Raw genomic sequence first — 24,575 nt, forward strand, 5'->3', positions numbered from 1 at the left:
ACGTTTTCCAAACAAAAGGGAATTCTGCAGCACTCGAATTGCAATGTTGGCTCTTCTCTAGTCTCTAGCTTGCTGGTCTACCCTGCAGAGTTTAGACTTGCCAGCCTCCATAGTTGCATGAACCAATTCCTTAAAATAAGTTTTCTCTCTCTCTACACTTCTAGAGAACTCTGGCTAATACAAGTGTCTTAAATATATTACTCAGACTTATTTTTGTAATGAGGCTTGATGTTAAAATGTCTGAAAATCTTATTTTCTCTCCCCTGGGTGTCATTTTCTCCTTTTTCCAGATCCCTAAAGGGATTTCTTTTAAGCTTAGGGCTCAAGTTTGTACATGTTCTGATAGATTTATACCTAAGTATTTAATTTTTTTTGGAACTATTGTAAATGTTACTCATTTTAAATTTCATTTTCCAATTGTACATTGCTAATATATAGAAATATGATTAATTTTTGTTTGTTGACCTTGTATGCTATAATCCTACAAAACATTTTAGTTGTAGGGGGTTTATTAAACTAAACTTTTTAGGGTTTTTTTTTTTGGCATATTCTACATAGACAATCATAGTATTTGTTAATAAAGACAGTTTTATTTCTTCTTTTTAAATCTATATGACTTTTATTTATTTTTCCTTTTATTCACTAGCTAAAACTCTATATGTTGAGTAGGAATGATGAGATTGGACATTGTTGCCTTGCTCCCAATCTTAAGGGAAAACAGTCTTTCAACATTAAATATGATGTTTAGTGTAGTTTTTGTGTTTTTGTTTTGTTCTTTTTTTTTTTTTTTGGCAGATATCTCTTTTTAAAAAAATTTTTTTTTAATTTTTATTTATTTATGATAGTCACACAGGGAGAGAGAGAGAGAGAGAGAGAGAGGCAGAGACATAGGCAGAGGGAGAAGCAGGCTCCATGCACCGGGAGCCCGACGTGGGATTCAATCCCAGGTCTCCAGGATCGCGCCCTGGGCCAAAGGTGGGCGCCAAACCGCTGCGCCACCCAGGGATCCCTATATCTCTTTTCAGATTGAGGATCAGGTTTTTTCTATATCCTCGTTTGCTACAATTTTTATCAGAAATGGATGTTGAGATTTGTCAAATCCTTTTTCTGCATTAATTGATATGATCATACATTTTTGTTTAGAGTGTTAATATGGCAAATTAGAATGATTGATTTTCAAATATTGAACCACCTGTGCATCCCTTTGATAAACTCCAAATGGTTTTGGGGTATGATTTTTTTTTAATATTGCAGGGTTAAATTATTAATTTTTTGATAACTTTTGTATTCATGAGGAATCTTGTTCTGTGGTTTTCTTTTGTACTTTAGTTTTGGTATCAAGGGTTTTAATTTACATTTATTTTATTAGAAAATATAGCATAGTAATCATGGCAGTTACACATTTAAAAATCTATAATATTTTCCATTGTCTAATAGAGTAAGTCTATAATAACTTTGATAGTATTCTATCTCACATCAGATTTTTTAACGTAGGGCAGCCCGGGTGGCTCAGTGGTTTAGTGCCGCCTTCAGCCCGGGGTGTGATCCTGGAGACCTTGGATCGAGTCCCGCATTGGGCTCCCTGCATGGAGCCTGTTTCTCCCTCTGCCTGTGTCTCTGCCTCTCTCTCTCTGTGTCTGCCATGAATAAATAAATAAAATCTTTATTTAAAAAAATTTTTTTTTAATGTATATGTCTTAGTCTGTAAACTTTTCTATTCCTGTCACTTGTACCCTTTCTGCTACTTCAGTTTCCAGGTCTATGATGTCCTGATATCCTGCTTGCAGTTCCCCAAGCATGCCAGACTGTGACAGTCTCAGTTTTTTCACTAACCGTTCTTGTAAGACCAGGAATATCCTATTTCAAGTCTATATGCTTAATAACCTCTATTTTTGGGGGGCTGAGTTTTCTTAAAACTCCAAATGTTGTTGACTATTTCTCCCTCCTGCCTCTAGTCTACTCAGTATCAATGCCTATTGTAGCACTTATTTATTTACAACCTCCCCTCCAACCCCCCCTACCCCCCCATACCCTGCACTGCACTGGTTAGTGAGTACTTTGAGGGCAGGGATTTGTCTTTAATTTCCAAGTACTTAACAAAGTCTGGTGCACCAGTGGTGTCCACTGCTTATTTGTTGATTGGATAAGTGAATAAATGTCTTATAGCTTCGAGTGTCCTCCAAGCTTATTGAGAGAATATATATTATGCTTTTATATTCCTTGATTACTGAGAAACTTTGCAAATTATATATATATATGTGTATATATATATACACACACACATATATATATATATATATATTTGTTACTAACAGTTTTAATCTTTGACTATTCCAATATTACATTATGGTCTCTATCATGAACATTTTCAACATATGTATATCTAATATATACTTATGAGTGTAAGTTTAAGAGAGTAAATGTAATTTATGATGATTTTAGAACTCTGGTTTCTAGACTGAGATCCTTGAACTCTAATGGGTTCAAATATAATAATGGGCATCAGTGAATTATTTTCTCTATTTTAAAAAATGTGATAGAACTATATATTAACATCTATGAGGTTGTCCAAATTAACTGAAATATTAAATTCTTTGCTTTTGACCATAATTTTGTTATACAGTAAATCAGAAACTTAGAATAACAGCTATGATCACAGACTAAATAAATAATATTTAATAATTACAACTTGGAACACAGAAGTTTTCAAAACATAATATGCATAGGAGAGCTTTATAAGAGGTTATTATCAGTGGAAAAATTATTTTTATGGAGAGATTTTTGTTATATATTATATTCCTATGACTATTTTTTCTTCTTTGTTTTGAAAGCTTTGTATTGTGAAATGTTTCAATAATTGAGTATTATGCTGAATTGGGTTTTCAGTGAATTGCTTGAAATCATATGCTCAAATTGCCCAGAAGGATAGACTAAGTTTACCAATTAAATTTCTTATAAATATACAAACTTTTCCTGTAACTTTATGGTGAGTTGATATGTTTTCTGTGAATTGCTTTGACTTTTTGGTGAGTTCTAATGCATGCATTTCATCCTTCAGCAGCTCAAATTACAAAAATGAATCAATGGTATTTCTTCCCAAGAAACCTCTGCCTTGTCTCTGAAAAAAAAACCAAAGGGATGTATATTCTGGTTGTTTATCAGAATCTCATTTAAATTAGTACTCTAGTTTTGTTTTAGACTGATCTGAAAAAAGTCATTTGTGCCATTTTATGTAAATCTAAATTAGCAAATAATTTTAATAATGATCATTTTGATACAGATAACTGTAGTATGCAGACTATAAGCAACTAGAAATTTTGAAACTATAAGCTTTTAAAAAAGTAATGATTTTTATGCAAAAGATTTGTGAATAAAAAAAAAAAAACAAGCAATCTCTGCCAAAGAAAGCCAGTTTCTTTCCCTGAACATTTCATTGACTGTGCTGTCACAAAGGGTCATCATGAATGGTGCATCCTAGAAGTTGAACATTGCACAACTGCAAAATTGTATGTGACAACCCCACTCTATTCTCTTTGGACCTCTAGTCTCCTGAAGACTTCTTGCCCATTTTCTGGGTTATTTTTAATTGCTTTGATTTTATTTGTGAAAACTCTGAATTTTTAAACTTTGCAATTGTTTATAATTTCAATAAATAAAATCCTTCTTTATATAAACATGTTGAGCACATATAAAGGAAGGGCTCTCTTTCTTTAGGACATACTCTCTCACATCTGCCTTCAAGGTTACAGCCATTGCTGCCATATACTAGTACAATGTAATTTTACCCTCTAACTCAAGTGATTAGTCTAGGAGTTGTAATCTGGCTCAAATGGGCCAATGAGAGCATTCTCTTTGGGTGGCTGACAATTCTAGTGGCCTTGTTTCCTGCTATATTGACCAAAAAAGCAGAAGAATTGAGTCCAGAGAGAGAGGGCAAGAGATGCATACAGAAAATGCAAATCAAATCACAGGTTACAGATGGACAGACACAACTGAGAATGTTCTGAATCTCTGGTTTGAGGTGCTTCTTGACGCTTAGTGCATTTCTTTTTGAAGTTCTGTGGTGCATTTCTCTTTGGAGTTCTGAGAAGAGAACTCTTCTCTTCTCCAAAGAAAGAAATGGTAGAAACCACCATTTCTAATCATTATTTTGCTTCAACTCAGACAGGAGGGGCCACTTCCAAAGGCCTCATACTTTAGAAGGCTTTCCTCCTTCTATATCCCCTTCAATGGGACAGAGTTTGCAGAGTCAGTGGGATATGCCCATCAAGAGCCATGCTTTGTTTTCTAGACCATGCACTTGGATATATGGGATCAAGGAATTTCTGCTCCAAAAGTCCCAAACCTATTTCTAGGACTTCTGCTGACATTTTCTGGGTCGAGTGTACCTCTCCTGGTTCCCAAGGGTTAGCTACAGCATAGCTCTTTGTGGTGGGATGTGAACTGAGTGGATTTGTAGTTTGAGGGCATATCACTTGTGTGTATAACTAGCTCCTTAAGGTGTAGAATAGAGCCTGAGGCAAGAAAAAAGGGGTGGCATACCACTAGCCTGTGTCCAGGGGCTGGGGCCTATGGTATTCATATACTGAATTCCTAAAAGTCTGGGAACATGGTCTTCCATGTGTTTGTCAGTATAGAAGGATATGGCACATTTTACTTAGCAATTAGCTTAGTTAGAAATTTTAAATACTTAGACATATTGTATGTAGACTTTCCTTTCCTTTTCTTTTTTAAAGATTTTATTTATTTATTTATGAGAGACACAGAGAGAGAGGTAAGACATAGGTAGAGAGAGAAACAGGTTCCCCGCTGGGAACCTGATGCAGGAATTGATCTTAGGACCCTGGGATCAGGACCTTAGCTGAAGCCAAACACTCAGCCACTGAGCTACCCTGGTGCCCTGTGGACTGTCATTTGTAGTCTTATCCCAGGCTCTGCAGTTGTTAGAGGTGGGCCTCACCAAATAAGCCAATATAATGAAAATCTAGTCTTAATAGTAGTTAAATTAAGGTTAATGATTTATAGTATAAAAGAATTTCTAATAAGATTCTTTTAATAGCATAGGCTAGTGAAAAGACCACTGATTTAGAACTCTTATTAGTTATCTATTGCTGTATAACAAATTACCCTAGGTTTGCAGCTTAAAATAACATTTGTTATTTTACAGTTTCTGTGAGTCAGGAAGCTAGAAGCAGCTTAACTTAATAGTTCTAGTTGAGAGAATTTATTTTTTGAGATTTATTTATTTATTTATTTATTTATTTATTTATTTATTTAAGAGAGCAAGAGAGCACACGCATACAGATGCATGCATGCACAGGGGCAGGGGTAGAGGAAAAGGGAGAGAATCTCAAGCAGACTCCCCACTGAGCATGGAATCCATTGGGGGGGAGGCTCAATCCTACACCCTTGAGATTATGACCTGAATTGAAATCAAGAGTCAGATGCTTAACCCCCTGGGCCACCCAGATGCTCCTAGCTGGGAGACTTATGAGATTGTAGTCAAGATGTTGGCTGGGGCTGCATTTTTATTGGGTTCCATTGGGGCTGAAAGATCCACTTCCAAGCCTACTTATGTGTTGTCGATAGGCCTTGGTTCCTTGCCACATGAGCCTCTCCATAGTTTGGGTGACCTCATGATGACACTTGGCTTCCCCCAGAGTGGATGATGAGAGAGAGAGAGAGGAGAGAGGGAGAGAGAGAAAGAGAGAGAGAGAGAGAGATGTAATTTTTCATAACCTAATCCCAGGAGTGATATACCATCATATCTGCTATATTCCATTGGTAATGCAGACCAACTCTGGTACAATGTGGGAGAGGACTACATAAGGGTATGAATGCCAGGGAAGGGAATCCTTTGGATTCATCCTGGGGGACAGTTTCTCCAGAACTCCTTGCTCAATCTCTCCAGCCCACCAGCGTTTTGGTTCTTGAACCTAGCCCATTCTGTCTCACCTTTGTATATGTGGCCTCTCCATGGTATGCTTTTCCTATTAATCTTCCTTGGATGAACCTCTGTTTTAGATTTCATCTTAAATGACATTGCTCTAGAGAGGGCTTCACTTGATCACTCAATATTTAATAATTTCCTAGTCATTCTCTGTACTATCACATTGTTTTAATTCTAGGTGTCTGACCCATAAATATATGTTGAATGAAGGAGTCTTGGTAATTATGTGACCTTAGGGAAAAGATATGCTCTCTAAACTTGAGAAGCTTTGCCTGTGGTTAATGATCTTCTACCCCCACCTACTACACAGTCTTTTGTGAGAACCAAATAAGCTAGAATTTTCTATAACAGTTGATGAGATTATTATTGTTGGTTAACTCCCCTTCCCCCCCTTTTCCCCTGGAACAGAGGGATTGCCCGGGAATGTATTTTCCCATTTTATTTTTCAGGTTCTCTTTATCTACCTGCATTGTAGGACTGCATTGTTCATTTTTTCATTTTTACATTCACTAGCCTCATTTACTGCCCTGTAAATGTCTCAGAGGACTTCTTTTGAATTAAAGTTATGATTTCACGTGTGAAAAGTATTCAGTTGGGAGCAAGTTTAGCAAGGTTTATTCAAATGTAAAATGACATTGTGCTTTTGGATCATAACTAATCATAGCATCCCATTGAACATGGGAGGTAGTATGTGCTTTTTAGAAGCTAGTTATGCACAAAAGGACAAATACCCAAGAATCAAAGCAAACTTTTAATAATGCCCAATTGGAGTTCTGGTCATGTTTGAGCCATTCAGAGTCTAATCAGTAAAACCCCCTTGAGTCAATAATTGCTTTCTTCTCGAATTATTGCAGGTATCTATTATGCTGCACATTATCCACATAGAAATGAACATATGGTTATTGAACACATAACAAAACAGACTCTGTTGGAGAATGTTTCCTTTAGGATGCCTTAAAACATTCTTGAGCAGAATATTATGGAGGCTGCTTACTATCCCTTCTGTTCCTGGGGTTATAGGAGGGAGGTTCCTAGTCCTTTGTATTATGAACAGTGTATGAGTACACTATGAGAAGTTGAAAAACTCACAATGTATTGATTTATTTAGAGAAACCATAATTATCTTCTGATCACTATCTTTTTCATGATGAAAATAGAATAACAGATGGAGTTTCTTAAAAGTTGGGAAAATATTTTTTCTCTCTTGTGTCACCTTTCAGGGAACTCAAATGTTGGGGAGAGGCTTTCTTCAGAGTGGACCAAACCCTGACCTGCAGTTTGTTGCTGTCTTTATGTAACAACAACAAAAAAGACATTTGATATGTTTAGAAAAAGGAAGGGGAAAGAGTTTGAAAAGGAGAAGTAGAACAAAATCTAGATTAATTTGAATCTGGCTAATTTCTGCTCTGAATTAACTGGACTTTAAAAAGTTTTTTTTAAGGATTTTATTTATTTTTGAATAAGAGATACATGGAGAGTCAGAGGGAGAAAGAGGCTCCCCTCAGAGCAGGGAGCCCAATGCAAAATTCGATTCCAAAACCCTGGAATCACCACCTGAGCCAAAGGCAGATGCTTAACCAGCTGAGCCACCCAGGTGCCCTGAATTAACTAGATTTTAGATTCAACTTAAGAAGAAACAGACAGGGATCCCTGGGTGGCGCAGCGGTTTGGCACCTGCCTTTGGCCTAGGGTGCAATCCTGAAGACCAGGGATCAAATCCCATGTTGGCCTCCTGGTGCATGGAGCCTGCTTCTCCCTCTGCCTGTGTCTCTGCGCCCCCCTCTCTCTCTCTGTGACTATCATAAATGAAAAAAAAAATTTTTTTTTAAAAAAAGAAGAAACAGACAAATCAAAAGCATATATAATTAGTCACCTTATTAGAATCAAATAATTTAAATAATTATAACATTTTATCTTTTAACAGTGTTCAAAGTGACAAGAATTTCCAGGTTAACCAGAATGCCCATTTTTTTTAATATTCTACTTATTTACTCATGAGAGACAGAGAGAGAGAGAGAGAGAGAGAGAGAAAGGCAGAGACACAGGCAGAGGGAGAAGCAGGCCCCATGCAGGGAGCCCGATGCAGGACTCGATCCTGGGACCCCAGGATCGTGCTCCGGGCCGAAGACCGTGTCAAACCGCTGAGCCACCTGGGTTGCCCCAGACTGCCCATTTTTAAAACATTCTATAAAGTTGGGGTATAAATATAACAAGTAATATTTATATGTATGGTTTATACACATATTCATGAATGCACATACATATCTGTGTATATGTATAAAATGATATTAAAATAGGAGTTTCAACCAAGATAGCTAGATATCAGATTTTTTTTTTTTTTTTTTTTTTTTTTTTTTTAGATATCAGATTTTTTAAAAAAGATTTTATTTATTTATTCACAAGAGATACAGAGAGAGAGGCAGAGACATAGGCAGAAGGAGAAGCAGGTTCCATGCAGGGAGCCCGATGTGGGATTTGATCCTGGGACTCTGGGTTCATGCCCTGAGCCAAAGGCAGATGCTCAACTGCTGAGCCACCCAGGCATCCCTAGATATCAGATATTAAAGTTACTGCTGAAACACAAACCAATTAAATGGAATCTATTAAAGAACTTAAAAAAATTAAAGTGACTGATGAGACCCATAGGATTAACAAAATAGGCTGAAAATCAGGTGGATGATTCTTAAACCCTTCATACCTTGAGGATGTAAAAAATCCAGGGGAGTAGAAATTGAAAGTAGATTTATGAAGAGGATATTTGATTAGAATTGTAGATGTGCTGAGTTCCCCTCTCTTTCCCCTAGAAGAGGGTATATGGGGCACATGTCCTTCATCTTGAACTTGGTGAGAGAGGTTTCAGTGGGGCCACTTGGAAAGTGTGATATGTAAACCCTGCAATTGGTCGTGGTGGACTGGTGTCTGAACTCCATCTGAGAAATGGAAACAGTAGGAGATATCTGGGAGTAGAAGCAGAGGGAAAGTGGCTATTTGGGCTGCATTCAGTCCTGGAGTTAGTGGCTAAAAGATCCAGGTGTGTTTCTGGTTAACTGAAAGTGGGCCATCATGAGAGGGACAGAGAAACACACACATATGCACACACAGATCAAGCCCTGGTGTGGTTTGTTCTTCGACCCTGCCCAAGAGCAACACCTGTGGAACAGTCAGAGCAGCAGAGAGAAACTGCACCTACAGCTGGATCCCTAGGGCTGAGAAGAGAATCCTGAGTGGCAGGAAGAGATGAGTTTACCAACGTAAGGGAACTGTAGGTGAGACAGTTGCTACAGTATAGGTGGAGGAGAACCAGCTTCAGGTTTCTGCAGGCCTGGGAAGCCCAAAGTTGGCTTATAACCATAAGTGATCAAGACAGATTCTCATTCTCCTGACGCAATAACCTGGGGAGATGAAAAAGCACAGTGTAGGAGTATGGGTGGGAAGGCTGGGTGGGCAAAGAGAGAAGAAATCAGTTACACTCTCTTCCCTAAATACAGTTCAAGTCTGAGCAGCACCCTCATATCTGCAGGAGAGGAGCTTGAACTTTAGGCTGAGAACGAAGTGATTGATGATTACCATGCTTACATGTATTAAATACGGATTTGAGCCTTTTTTGTAAAGATTAAAAGTGACCATAGGAGTGAGGGGCTGCTATCTGAGAGAGACTGGCAAATTCATAGGGCCTGCTTGGGTTTTCATTCTGGGGTAGAGGAAGATTCATGGGTTGCATGTATTTGTACAAGTGTAGAAAAATAGCTGAAAGGATAAGCATTTGACTGTTGGTTGGAGTTACCTCATCGAAGTAGAACTGGAGATACAGGGAGTGGAGGTAGCTTCATATTTCACTATGGGTGTTTCCCTTCCAAAATGGCAGAGTTTGAATTAATTTTATTTTTTTATGTTTGCATTTTCAAAGTCGAACACATTTTATGTTCCTAGGCATGCATATTTATTTGAATCAACCAACACTGAACACACACAGAGTAAATAAGTGTGTGTGATTTCAGAACTAAAGGGGTTGTGTTCCCGGTATGTGTATACGACTATATAAATCCTTATTTGTTTAAAAAAATATAGAATCATTGGTGTGAGCAGTGCTGTATTTTGTGGCTATTCTAGTGACCTCTGTTCAGGCGCTCCTACTGCCTTGTGTGTTGGCATCTCTAGTTTGTACCAGAAGGAAACCTTGTGTATGGTTTCACAATGAAATTCATGGAGCTCTCTGCTTGAAATAATATAAAAGACCTTTATTATTCAACCTGTGCATTCATCTATGCAACCACATCTCCTTAGGGAAATGCTTGAAAATGGGATTTTCGTGGCCTTCTCTCCCATTTGACTTTCCTCCCTCCCTCCTGCCTCCCTTTTCCCTATCCCTGTCCAGGTATCTATTAGTTATCTCTTTCAGTAACACTGTTCTGGCTGCATTGAAAGTGCTTTTTAATGTAGGAGATGTACTTCAGGCATAACACCAGGTCACTTTCTGAGTAACATTTTATGGGATTGATTAAACTTTAGCACCATAACTGTTGACTTTACAGGCCAGGAAAGAGACTCAGAGTGTTACACTCTGGACAATTTGTGCCTCACAGTTTTGAAAAAAAAATCAAAGAGAGATAAGGATTTAATGTGTCTGGAAAAAAAAAAAAAAGGCTGTCATCTATTTTTGAGTCTTCTGTATTTAAAAGACCTCAATATTAAAAATGAAATAATATATTTTACACTAATAAACTTAATTTACAGCAAAGAACTGTAAAAAAAAGAAGGTGAATTTTTTAACTATAGGAATGATTCTAAAGATTTAAGATGGCCCCTTCAGTGCTCCAACCCCAACTGCTTACTGTTACCTCTTCTGCTGCTGGAAAATGGAGGTACATTTGCTCTTGGTGGAGTTTTCAAGGTTGTGAGATGAGGCATGGCTAATCTTTTTATTAGAGAAAGATATTTTTGGCGCTAAAATGCAGTAGAATTGGGGACCAAAGCAAAAAAAAAATTTTTTTTTCATTTGTTTGGGATTTGGAAATCCAAATCGTTGATTTTATCTGCACACAAAGGTATATCAGCAGGGGCTCAGTGACGCGGTTCATGATGAGCAGAAACATATCATGGAAACTAACAAGGTAGTAAAAAAAATAATTCTTATTAATTCATTGTATTGGCTTTGTTCTGTGTCAGTTTAGCTAGGTTGGAACTATGTCTCCCAGAATTCACTTCCCTCTGTGGTTCTGGATTAGGGTTCACCAGGAGAAAGATGTGGGTGAGAATTTGCAGGCACAAGCATAGCAGCAGCCACTGCACTTGGAAAGTCACCTGCTTGGTGACTTGGAAAGTCATTGCTACTGATGTGCTAGAAGGGTCTGTATAGACCACTGATCTGTTGGCTTTGTTCCTCCGTGCAGGCCAGCAGCTGGGCCCAGAGCTCCTCCAGCTCTGACTGCATCAGCAACTTCAGCTTCTTTGGATGCAAGCCAGGCAGGTGTGGGACCCAAAGCTGGGTGGCACCAGCTTTTTCTGCAAGTCACCTTCATTGATGGGGCTTCACATGGTGGGAATCAGGGACAGGTTCTGATTTGCCCTTGTTCCCCCAGTTTTCATCCAACTTTTTTTCTTGACTGTCTAACTGACCTACAGTGACTTCAGACTCCTCACAGAGTTTACAGCCTTCCAGAAGATTCTTTGTTTTACGGAATGAACATTGTTCATCTTGAATCAAGTTTTATCTGAAAAAAATATTGCCATCTCAATTAACTTAATTTTTCAACCTCTGTTTTTTAAAAAAATTTTACCTTTCCCAGTGGACTTTAAGAAAATATAGCACAAGAAACCTGGTGAATAATTTTTTCTAATATATACTATCTGATTAAACTTTGCAATAAGAAGAGAGCAATCTGAACTTGGTATATTAAATGATTTGCAAATTGCAATGTGCTGCACTTTTCAGTTACATACCTAAGTAAAATAAATCAACTTCTGTCTTATCAGCATTGGGGAATTTTTCATGTGTGATCATTGTATTTTAAAGTCGGCAATATACACACTGTCTTTTTAAATAAAGGTGATATTACTAACTTTTCTTCAGTAAGGCTTATGCCTGAGTTGTTGGGATAGAGCTATTTTTTTGTTTTTGTTTTGTTTTGTTTTTGCTTAAGCATAGTTTCCAGCATAGGACACATTTACTAAGTGATAGCTATTATCATTCCAATGATATAACTTTAAAACTCTAAGATTTATTTTAGTTGATTACACAATTAAAAAAAAGACTCTTAATATTAGTTTTTTGTGTTTGGGAGTATAACCTACCTGGCAAAGATATGGGAGATTGCAATTGGGCAGATAATTTTTTAACAAGTACTGCCTTCATTTATATGAAGGAATGAGAGTTGCCTTTACGCTTGTTTGTGCATATGCACATACACATAAACACTCCTATGTTACTTTAACTTGTAGATTCAATTGTTGTACAATTTGCTTTGTATCTTTGTGTCTTTCAAGTGCAAGTTGAAGTTCTAACCTCCTCCAGTTGTTTTCAAATGTACACTAGAGTTAGGAAAATATATGGTAGTGTCAAGGCATGACATGAAAGTAGATGTCCTCCAACAGCAAGCTGCTAATATTTTTGTTTATTTAACAAACTTTATGTACATTTATGTATATACACGAATGCACACACATATAAACACACACAGGCATGCCACTGCATAATGTGTGAGAAAATATGTATATTTGGTGTATATGGTCTGCAGTTCACAGATCAGTATCAACCAGAATTTCTTAGAGCCTTATCCCATCCTGTGATCTTCTTCTAGGACTTACTATGGTTTCTTTCCATAAGGGAGTGGCATAGATTCAGGAGTGACAGGCCCTCTCCTTTCTGCCCTTGTCTGTGATTCTATATACTCAAGGACTCAATGATGACATCCTCTATTCTTCCTTTCCATTTCTTTCCATTCTAGTCTCCCTTCCCTTGTTTCAGTATTTCTATCAAGCTACTATAGCCTTAGATGAGTGAAAAATTAGTTTTCTCTTCCCAAATGGCTGGAGACCCCTGGTATAAATACATACAGATGTAAATACATATGCAGATTTTCTGAAGCCAACCCCTCTTACTCCACTGCACTTGCAAATTTCCCAAATACTGTTATGTTAATACTAGGTGATTTATTTTACATAAGGATGCATCTGAAGGGTGCAGCACATTGTGATTTGCAAACCATTTAACTTGCTAAGATCAGATTGTTCTGCTTTATCTGCAAAGTTCACCCACAAGGAATTTAATATAAAGGCTTTTATTCTTGTTGTTTCATGTATCGTACTTTCTTGAGATCTGATGGATGAGTTTGAAATGGGTGTGTGGGCGAGGAGAGAAGGAAATTAGCCACTCTGCAGCTTCTTTGGAAAAGCAACCCCTAACCCTCCATTTCCCACAAGACCGTTGAGAGTATTCAAGGACTCCTAGGAGACTTACAGCACAGACTTTAGGGATACATTATTCCTCAGATGTAAGGTGAATGGGCATGGGCCCAGGAAACAATGAATCAGAATATTATCTGTCTAGCTCATATTATTACCTTGAAACTCTTACAGAGAATAAGTGACTGAGTGCCAGCATCATTGCTAAGAGTAGAGAAGAGATTCCACTAGTTCCCCTCTCTCCTTCTGCAGACAGTTATTGTCTGGTGGTATTGTACCAGGGAGTCATGGGACCAATGCTGGTGTCCTTCTTACTAACTTGTCTGAGTTTAGGCAAATTACTTTAACTTTTTGGATTCCTCATGTGTAAAACGAGCAGGGGAATCAACTTGATTTCTAAGGTCCACTCACCTCTCAAATTTTATGACTGTCTTACACTTTTTCATCACCTCCCTTCCTTCCTGAACTATGGTTTCCCTTCTCTGATATCCTTTTGTGATAGCCTTTTATTTATTTATTTTTATATGTGCACGCTTTATTCTGGTGGATGACTCATTTTCTTTCTACATATACATTTAATTAAATATTTACTGAGCTCCTACAATGTGCCAAGGCCTGAGATATAAATACTGAAGAAGACAGTGAGGGAGGAATCTCATCAAAGAAGAGGTAATGAAGACAAAAAGAGTAAAATATTTTGTTATGTTATGTGATGTTATAGGAATGGGGAGGTACATGGTATCATGGGATCAAATAGTTGAAGGGACAGGGCATTTGCTCTTGGAGATTAGGAAAGAGATCTGGAGATGTAGCATTTAAGTGGAGGCTTGAACGTTAAGTAGGAGATAATTAAACAGATGGGAGATACTTAGGTGAATAGACAAGGCTTCGTGGTTGATAAGATATAGGAGGTGGTAAGAAGAAAAAAAATAAAATTCAAGTTGCTGACTGACTTGTGGCTAGTGAATGAGTTTCAGAAAGAGAAAGAGAGGGAAAGGCAGTGAGTAGGTTGAAAGTCTTTGGCAGAGGTGGATTCAGGTAGAAAACCCCTGATAATGATAATAATATTTTATATTTAGGGGATCCTTTTCAGAGCAGAACACTTCCACATATATTTTCTCATTTAAGCCTCATAACAAACTAGAAGGTAGACATAATTATTTCTAATATTTAGATGTTAAGAACAATTTTCAAAATTTGGAAGTACACGAAAAGATGGGTACATGCCATTTCCATGTCACAGTGCCTAGCAGGATTATCTAATTCTCCTGGGGTGGGTATCTTTGTTTGATTTACTGTTTACTTTTGATTAGGATATTTTTTAAACTACTTGAAGGCTAGATGTTAACTGGTAGAAAATCAATAGAGATGCAAATGATTCTTAGCTGTCTGATATAAAGGTTTTATTGTTCTGTAAGACACTAAGTTGTGTATCTTATTCCATTTTAGTATCTTCTTTAGCAATTTGATTTCAGCAAACTTTACTACTGTCTCTTCTATCACTCTCTGAAATAACTATACTGTTCTGCTGTTTCCCTCATTAGGGAGTTAAATAAATCTTTAACATGTATTCATATATATTTGTATAAGAGTAATATTTCTAGCATTTTGAAAATGTTCCTTTGAAAGAGATAAAGCCAAAAAAGGTCTTGAGAGACTAAGTGATTTGCTCAAAGTCATGATATTAGAGACAGAGCAGGAACTTTAATTTAGATTTTACGGATCTAAATCTGGTATATTTTGTTGTAGATAGGACACCAAAGGGGAGTTCTGAACTGTTCCTCATTGTTGCTCTGTTTTTGTTTTTATTTTAAATTTTTTAGTGGGGAGTGGGGGGAAGGTGCAGAGGGAGAAGGAAAGAGAATCTTAAGCAGGCTCCACTGACTTGGGGCTTGCTCTCACAACCCTGAGATCATGACCTGAGTGGAAATTGAGAGTCAGACACTTAACTGACTGGGCCACTCAAGCTCCCCTGCTATGTTTCTGTTTTAATTAAGAATAGCTATACTTACAGAAAAGCAGCATGCAGAAAAGCAAATTTCGATTCATTAGTTTTTAAGTTCACTAACATTTTTTGAGTTTTCTGTGACTGCATCCTTTTATGTTTCTCAAGTGTCATAGATATCATGATTTTAAATATCAACACACCAAAATGATTTATTAGCCTCAATTTTCCTGGAAACTGAGGCACTTTATAGATGAGGTAAAAATCCTGACTATGTTGGTAGACCTGGTATCCTTGGTCTCATTGCAGAAGGATTATGTAGGTTATCAATCCAACCTTTGACACCATTTTGGAATCTTCCTGTGATGGTTAATTTTGTGTCAATTTGATTGGGCCACAAGGTCACCAGATATTTGGTTAAACATTATCCTGGGAATGTCTGTAAGGGCTTTGGAGATGAAATTAACATTTAAATCAGTAGACTGAGTAAAGCAGTGTGGGTGAGTCTTATTCATTTATTTGAGGCCTGATAGAACCAAAAGGATGACTCTGTCCCAGGTAAGAGAGAATTCCACCTGCTTGTCTTCTACTTGGGATAGCAGCTCTTTGTGTTGGACACAGACTGCAAGCTTGGCTCTTCCTAAGTTTTGGGTCTGCTGGACTTAAACTAGAACTCTATGATCAGCTCTCCTGGGATTCCAGCTTGCTAGCTCATCCTTATAGTCTTGGGACTTGCTAGCCTGCACAATTGTAGGAGTCAATTCCTTGAAATAAAATCTCTCTCTCTGAGATCCCTGGGTGGCGCAGTGGTTTGGTTCCTGCCTTTGGCCCAGGGCGCGATCCTGGAGACCTGGGATTGAATCCCATATCGGGCTCCCGGTGCATAGAGCCTGCTTCTCCCTCTGCCTGTGTCTCTGCCTCTCTCTCTCTCTCTCTCTCTCTCTGTGACTATCATAAATAAAATAAAAAAAAAAAATCTCTCTCTCTCTTTCTGTCTCCCATTAGTCCTGTTTCTCCAGAGAACTCTGAATAATATATCTTCTTTCAAAATTTCCAAACATGTTAATCTCAGCATCACATATTTGGAATGTTCCAACCGTTGGTTGGTTCTTCCTGATATTGAACCATGGTCTCTCTATAATTTTTATCATTGGTTCTAGGTCTGTAATAATCTCATATGTGAAGATGGCTTGCCCATGCACCAAAGTCTCCATTGTAAGCAGAATATTCCCAGGTTCTTTTTTTTTTTTATTCCCAGGTTCTTAATGTGATTTTGACCTCTCTTACTATTAGCTATTTCTAGCTGTCAATGTTTTCCTTAATATACGTTACCCAGGGGGCACCTGGGTGACTCAGTGGTTGAGCATCTGCCTTTTGCTCAGGTTGTGACCCCGGGTCCTGGGATTGAGTCATGCGTTAGGCTCCCAGCAGGGAGGCTGCTTCTCCCTCTGCCTATGTCTCTGCCTCTCTTTGTATATCTCTCATGAATAAATAAATAAAACCTTTAAAAAATATACATGGCACCCAGAAATAAGCACCATATTCAGGAGGCTGTCCATTCATTCTAGAATAACAACCTCAAAAATTGCAACAATAATGGGCAGCATGTATTGAGAGGTTACTACACGTCAAGTTCTGTCTATCCACTCATTTAATTTTTACACAAACCAGAGGATTATAACTTCTTTTTCACATACAAGGAAACTCAGATCAGAGAGGTTATATTATTTATTAGAGTGCAAGAACTAATCTGGTCTAGCACTAAAATCCATTCTCTTAAGAGTAGTACTAGTATCTCCTTGCTTGGACTTTTGATTACAACTTAAAATGAACCATTTAGTCCAATGGTTCAAGATGGCAGATTGCACACACTCATTTATTCTCTCTCCTTCCATAGCTCCCATTAAAACCAGAGAATAAAAAAGTATAAAGTCTACAATACAGAGAGATGAGGGAGTGCAAAGAAGAATAGGATGAATTAGAGTAGGCAAATTTAAACTGTAAGTTATGTTCTATTATAACCATGTGCTTTCATTCTTTTGATAAAGATATCATAAATAAATATAAGCTTTATCATAATTAGGTCAAAAGGTTGATTTATAATGTGTTTTAGTCAACTCTAATCCTTAGGTCATTTATTTATTTTAATTCTTTTTTTTTTTTTTTTTTTTTTTAAATTTTTTTTATTTATTTATGATAGTTACAGAGAGAGAGAGAGAGGGGCAGAGACACAGGCAGAGGGAGAAGCAGGCTCCATGCACCGGGAGCCCGATGTGGGATTCGATCCCGGGTCTCCAGGATCACGCCCTGGGCCAAAGGCAGGCGCCAAACCGCTGCGCCACCAGGGATCCCTATTTATTTTAATTCTTAATGGTGATAAAAAAATAACATTAAATTTACCATCTTAACCTTTGTTTTTTTTTTATAGCTCAATTCAGTCGTACTAAGTATATTCACATTCTTATATTACAGATCTCTAGAACATTTTCGTCTTGCAGAACTCAAGCACTATAGCCATTGAACATCATCTATTTCCCTCTCTCCCCATCCCTGGTAACCACCATTCTACTTCCTGTTTTTATGAGTTTGGCTACTTCAGATTTCTCATATGAGTGAAATCATACAGTGTTTATTTTTTTGTAACTACCTTCTTTCATTTAACAGACTGTCCTCAAGATGCATTAACTCATATTTTTGTGTAGAATTTTTCTATTGAGTCAAACTTTTCCTATTTTTTACTTATTTATAGTTTCATTAGAACAATATTTTCCCCCTGATTTCAGAAGCAATATAGGTTCTTTGTAGAACACTTGAAACTTAGGGAAAGTATAAAGAAGAATAAAAGTATTGACTCATAATTTTCCCACTCAAAGGCAACAACCATTGTCATTATGGTATATATTTTCTTTCAGTTTTTCGTCTAAAAATTTTTTTGAACATTGTGGGATCTTAATGTATATACAAATGTATATTCTTTTCTCTTCTAACACTTTAGAACATTGTGTTAGTTTACTAAGGCTGCATAACAAAATATCAGACTGAGTGGCTTAAATAATAGAAATTTATTTTCTCACAGTTCCAGAGGCTAGAAGTCCAAGATGAACCAGCAGAATTGGCTCCTTCTGAGGCTTCTCTCCTTGGGTTTTTAGGACTGCCCTCTTGCTGTCTTTTTAATGATCATCCCTCTGTGTACCAGGACACATTCCTGGTGTCCCTTTTTTTGTGTCTTAATTGCTCCTTTAAAGAAAGGCATCAGCCAGATTGGATTAGGACCCAATCTAATGGCCTCATTTTAACTTAATTACCTTTTTATATGCCCATCTCCAAATACAATCACATTCTGAGATATTGAGGGTGACAGCTTCAACACAAAAATTTTGGAAAAGACATAATTCATCTGAATCGCTTATTTACCTATATATTTAGAATCAGTGTACATACCATTCTATTGTGTGTTTATATTCTTTTATTAAATATTTATTATATAAAATTATTAGATAATAAATATTATCATGTTTTCAGACTTTAAAAAATTAATCCCCTTAATTTGGATTATTTTTCTTAGAATTTATTCATAAAGTCGAATAACAGGATCAAAGAAAAAAATATAATCCAGGTTCCCCATTCATATTACCAACTTTCTCTTCAAAAACACTGTGCCCATTTATACTTTCTTCTTTTAAAGTACCCACTTCACTGTGCTTTCATAAATATTAGATTTCCTTATTTTAAAATAATTACTAAATTATCAGGCAAAGGTGATATAGCATTTTAATTTTATTTTTTGGTTATTAGTAAAGTTTGTTTTTCAAATATTTGTTATTCAGTTTTCTTTTTTCTTATAAATTACCTATAAATATTGTTTGTTCATTTACTATAACCTAAATTTTTTAATCAATTCGTTGGTGAAATTTTTTTCTTCAAGGACTTAGACCTGTTGTCTATAATATTTGACACAAATATTTTTCCCAGTTTTTTGTTTGCTTTTCTTTTTTTGCCATATAGATGCTAATTTATATTAAAAAGACATAAAACACGTTTTATGTTATTTTCAATTTCAACTATTCTTTTCCTTTATGCTTTCTTCTATTTCTTTTATTTTTAGAAAGTCTTTCTTCATAAAGAAATTTGAAAAATACCTTCATTTCTCTAACTTCTTATAATTCGATGTACTGAACTATTGAATCTTCCTGGAATTTCTTTATAGCCACAATATGAATTGCTCTAGACTTATTCTTTGAAACAATTGACAAACTCTCAGCAGCACCATATTTTTATTTATTTATTATTTTTTTAGCACCATATTTTTAAAAAGCTATTTTTTAAATGAAGTAGTCCTCACCACATATCATAGCTTTATTATTTTCAATTGATCTAACAATTCTCAAGTCAGTACCATATGGTTTATTTATTACAGCTTTACAGTTTGTTTTAATACTTCATGGGACTACACCCCTTCGTGGTGCCCATTTTTTTAGTGGGCTTTCCTTCTTCATTCTTCCAAATGAATTAAAATTGTTTTAAGTTCAAAAAATCTGACTGAGTTTTTTATTAGAATTTTATTAATATTCAGGAATATCTTATATCTTTTTACTTTCTCAAGCACTTAAAAAAAAACTCTTGGTCAAATTTTACTAGATTTTTCATTTGAGTCCTGCCATTTCTTTTTGTGTTTTTCCTTGATATTTTATTTTTATATCTTTTAAAATATTTATATTTTCAAAGTGATTTTTCTAGACATATAGACAAACGTTCAATTTTTGAAACTTCATCTTGTCTTACCATTTTTATTAATTTTTAGAACTAGTTCTAATGGTTTGACTCTCTTGGACTTTTGGCAGTACCTAATCCTGTAGCATGGATGACAATCTTTTCTTTCTCTTTGTACTTTTCTGTTCCTTAATAATGCATTATTAAATTGGCTAGAGCTAAGTCCATAACTTTGTTGAATATTAAGTGACAACCATGTTACTCCTATATTTAATGGAACCTCTTTTATTAGATCACTATTTAGCTTAAGGATAGATTGTGGGCTACAACTGATTGTAGATGTCAGGCTATTTATTTATTTATTTATTTATTAGATTTTATTTATTTATTCATGAAAGACACAGAGGAGAGAGAGAGGCAGAGACACAGGCAGAGAGAGAAGCGGGCTCCATGCAGGAAGCCTGATGTGGGACTCGATCCCGGGACTCCAGGATCACGCCCTGGGCCAAAGGCAGGCGCTAAACCGCTGAGCCACCCAGGGATTCCCTTTTAGATTAATTTTTAATACACATTATCTACTTATTTTGGGCCCATGGGCCAGCTTCTCAACTTACTTACGGGTGGTGAAGCAGGCAACCTAATGCAGTATTAGCCCCTTTTGTCAATCTGGGCCACTTGGAGCTCAAGAGATATGTCTTCTTTCAAGAAGATATTATTTTTTTTTATTTTTAAAAATTTTATTTATTTATCTATTTGAGAGAGAGAGAGAGAGAATATGTGCACATGAGTTGGGGGAGAGGCAGCAGGGAAGGGGAGAATCTCAAGTAGTTACCCTGCTGAGCGCCAGAGTGGAAGTGGGGCTTTATCTCACGACCCTGAGATCATGACCTGAACTAAAACCAGGAGTTGGAGGCTCAATTGAGTGAGCCACACAGGTACTACTCAAGAGGATACTATTGAACACATAGATTCCTGTACCTGTACCCTGGCACACTAGCTAGCTTCTTTCTGTGACTCAATTAACACTATTCAGCAGCTATGAATTCTGCATTTTCCACTTCATTCAGCTCACATTTCTCTATCTTGAATACAGAGATTGGAGACATCTTAGTAAATGCTCTGCTGAAATCAAGATAGAATAAACCTCTGGTATGCTCATGCCTACCAGTCTAGTAATCCCAGAGGAAATGAGGCTAGATATCCACGTGAACCCAGTTTTCATTTTCCAATGTTCACATACCATCTAAAATTATCCTGACATTCAATATGGAATGTTTCTTGAATCCACTTTTCATTTCTTTTAAAGAATAGACATTTGTTCCCATATGATCTTTGGGAACCTTTCCCTTTTTTAAAGATTTTGACTGTGATGGTGGGACCACTACTATGATCTGTTTAATACTCTGAAATGTAGTTATTTGGGGTCCTGACACTTGAATTTGCTTAGAACAGCTGGGTGTGTTCTTAATGTCCTCTACCTTTCTCCGGCTTTCATTTCTCTTAAACCACGTTGGCGCCTTCCTCTCCAGAGTGAAGGTCATGCTCCAATAGAAAAGATTGAAACAAAATAGGTATTGACTAATTCTGACTCCACACAGTGAGTTGGCCATTATGCTTTCTTTGTTATTGTGATAATAAGCACAGCTTGAAAAAGTACTTTTTGCTTCCAGAGTTTTTCTCTATCTTCAATCCATTCTGGATTTTAGCTTTTGAAACAATATCCCTATTGCTTTGTGTATTTAGAAAACTTCCTTCTAGATTATGTGTCTTCTTTTTATTTTCCTTTATCATACATGAAGTGATAAATCTATGTTTATTAGTGCATACTCCTTATTTAGCTAACTTTTCTTTTTCATCAGAATTATTTTGTATTGTATTGTCAGCTTTTGAATGAAAGTCCTGAATCCTTCCAAACCATTCTCCCTCATCAAGTTCCTGTTTAAACATGTTCAGGTGGGATCCCTGAGTGGCTCAGTGGTTTAGCGCCTGCTTTCAGCCTTTGATCCTGGAGTTCCAGGATTGAATCCCACGTCAGGCTCCCTGCATGGAACCTACTTCTTCTTCTGACTGTGTCTCTGCCTCTCTCTCTCTCTCTCTATCTGTGTGTCTCTCATGAATAAATAAATAAAATCTTAAAAAAAAAACATTCAGGAAGGGCTGAAGAGACACGTGTTACAGAAAAATTATGTGATCAGAACTGAACATATATATTTGGATATCTATCTAGCTATATAAAGTTGTTTATGTGTATATGTATATAGTTGTATTTTTAAAAAAATGTACTTCAAAAATTTTATATATTTAAATTTATGATATATAAATGTATACCAATTTAAATACTTGTATATAAAACTTTAAAGTTTATATTAAACAAATTTCTCTCTCACCCTTAAACTTAACTAAGCATAAGTTTATTGAAAAGATTTAAAAGTTCTTTCACTGAAGGGCACAAAGCTCTTCCAAAATTTTCAAAAATATTAGTATTTTTAAATTAGAAAGCAAACAAACACAAAGGATTAGCTTAAAAATATTAGAGAACCTTGCTGTACTGTGAACATATACTTGGGATCTGGGTCCTGAACACCACCTGTCAGGCAAGGAGTCACTCCTTTGACAAGGGCATTCTTCTGTGACCATCAGCACATCTCATCCTGTGGGTTGAGACTCACTGACACAGCAACTTGAACTTTCCCTTTGACCTTTGTGAAATTCAACTTTTGGCTCGCAGTGAAATCTGTGTTTCATTGACTGTGAAATTAGGAGAATCTCCAATGAGTGAAAAATGATTAGCTTTCACTTTTGGATGAAAACATGCCAAGGACAAACATTGATTTTAAGAGATCCTTTATAGAGCATTGCACCTTATAAAACCTCACAAGGGGCAGCACCATTGATATTTTAGTGCTATAGCACTGGAGCCAAAAATCTCACCTTCCAGTTCATTACCTCTCCGTTTTTTTTTTTTTTTCTTTTTTTTTTTAGGTGACTTTCTAAGTCAATTTATTTATGATCTTGGATAGCAGTATTTTTAGGTATGAGGACACAATTGCCAGATGATATTTTCTAATGCTTTAAATAGTGGGTATTCAAATAGCCTCTATTTCTCTGAACTGTATTTCAGTTGGCATCTTATATCTTCCATTCTCCCCAGCTGAACAATTATATTTTCTGTGCAAATGTAACACTTTGTTTATGCTTTTATTATATCATTCATCACTTATATTTCAGTTGTATACATGTTTCCCTCTGGACTGTAAGCCGTTGAAAGGCAGGATGTCTCCTTTACAAGTTTGTGCACTTCTGGCTATACAGCACAGAACTTGGAATTAAATACTGACCGCAAAGGCTCATTATTTGAAATTCTTAAAGTGTAAGTATTATAAGGGCAGTTCAGTGGAATGTGTTGGGTGTGAGTGTGGATATAACATATTATTTATATTTTATTTGCAAATTGGTGGATTCGGAGACATGCACTGTGTATAAAATCTGTGTAAACCAGATGACCCCGGGGGATCCCTCTTTCTCTTCTTCTATTTTACTATATTCAAATAGCCACATACCTAGGTTTAAAACTGGTAGCTTCCTATAGACAGAGCTCCAAAGTACCAAGAGACCCTTTCACTTTTGAGAGCAAGGGCTGAGCTTGGCCTAAGGCTGAGGGAGGTTCAAAAGCAAATACCCAGTTTTTTCCCTCAGGTAGAATTTTACTCCTTCAGACAAATGTGAAACAACTGTTTTATTTATTTATTTTTTCTTTTTAAATTTTTATTTATTTATGATAGTCACACAGAGAGAGAGAGAGAGAGGCAAAGACATAGGCAGAGGGAGAAGCAGGCCCCATGCACCGGGAGCCCGACATGGGATTCGATCCCAGGTCTCCAGGATCACACCCTGGGCCAAAGGCAGGCACTAAACCGCTGCGCCACCCAGGGATCCCTGAAACAACTGTTTTATAGAAGCAAATGCCTGCTGCATTGGAAAAGGCAGTCATCGTCTTGGTAGCCTTTCCTTTGAAGCCAAGGAATTATTTGCTTCTATGAAATAACATTCCTTCTTTAGTTGTTCCATTTGATTCAGGGATTTTTGACTAAGCATTCAGGGGTTACAAACAAATAAGAACCAGCAGTCTGGTAATCAGGATAGCATGACTCCCTAGTGGCACATTTATTAATTTTTTTTTGAAGATTTTATTTATTTCAGAGAGAGAGTGAGAGGAAGGGAGATCACCAGCAGGGGGGAAGGGCAGAGGGAGAAGCAGGCCTCCCACTAAGCGGGGAGCCCGAAGCGAGACTCGATCCCAGGACCCTGGGCTCATGACCTGAGCCCAAAGCATACACTTAACTGACTGAGCCATCCAGGCACCCCTACAGCGCATTTAATACTCCGCTTCCCTGTGCTACATAACCTTTCCCTGCCTTCTGCCTCCGGGATATTACTTCCCCCCAACCCCTCCGAAAGAAGGCAGGAATGTCATTGCAAGCTTCAGAAGTTAGCATTAAAATGAATACTTTTTAATTTCTTTAGATGAGATGGGGCTCAGGGCTCTGGGACAATGCTGATGGATGATGT

The 24,575-nt window shown here is 36.9% G+C and overlaps 1 long non-coding RNA gene across 1 annotated transcript in view; it reads left to right on the forward strand.

Annotated features, from left to right (window-relative positions):
• Nucleotides 1–24,575, forward strand: part of LOC125754206 (uncharacterized) — a 79,768-nt gene that overhangs the window by 4,380 nt on the left and 50,813 nt on the right. The window contains exon 2 of the long non-coding RNA XR_007407821.1: nucleotides 23,235–23,376. This is a non-coding gene — a long non-coding RNA (uncharacterized LOC125754206). The remainder of the gene's footprint in view (nucleotides 1–23,234; nucleotides 23,377–24,575) is intronic.

Source organism: Canis lupus, chromosome 32, assembly GCF_003254725.2.
Source record: "Canis lupus dingo isolate Sandy chromosome 32, ASM325472v2, whole genome shotgun sequence".
NCBI classification, from domain to species: domain Eukaryota; kingdom Metazoa; phylum Chordata; class Mammalia; order Carnivora; family Canidae; genus Canis; species Canis lupus.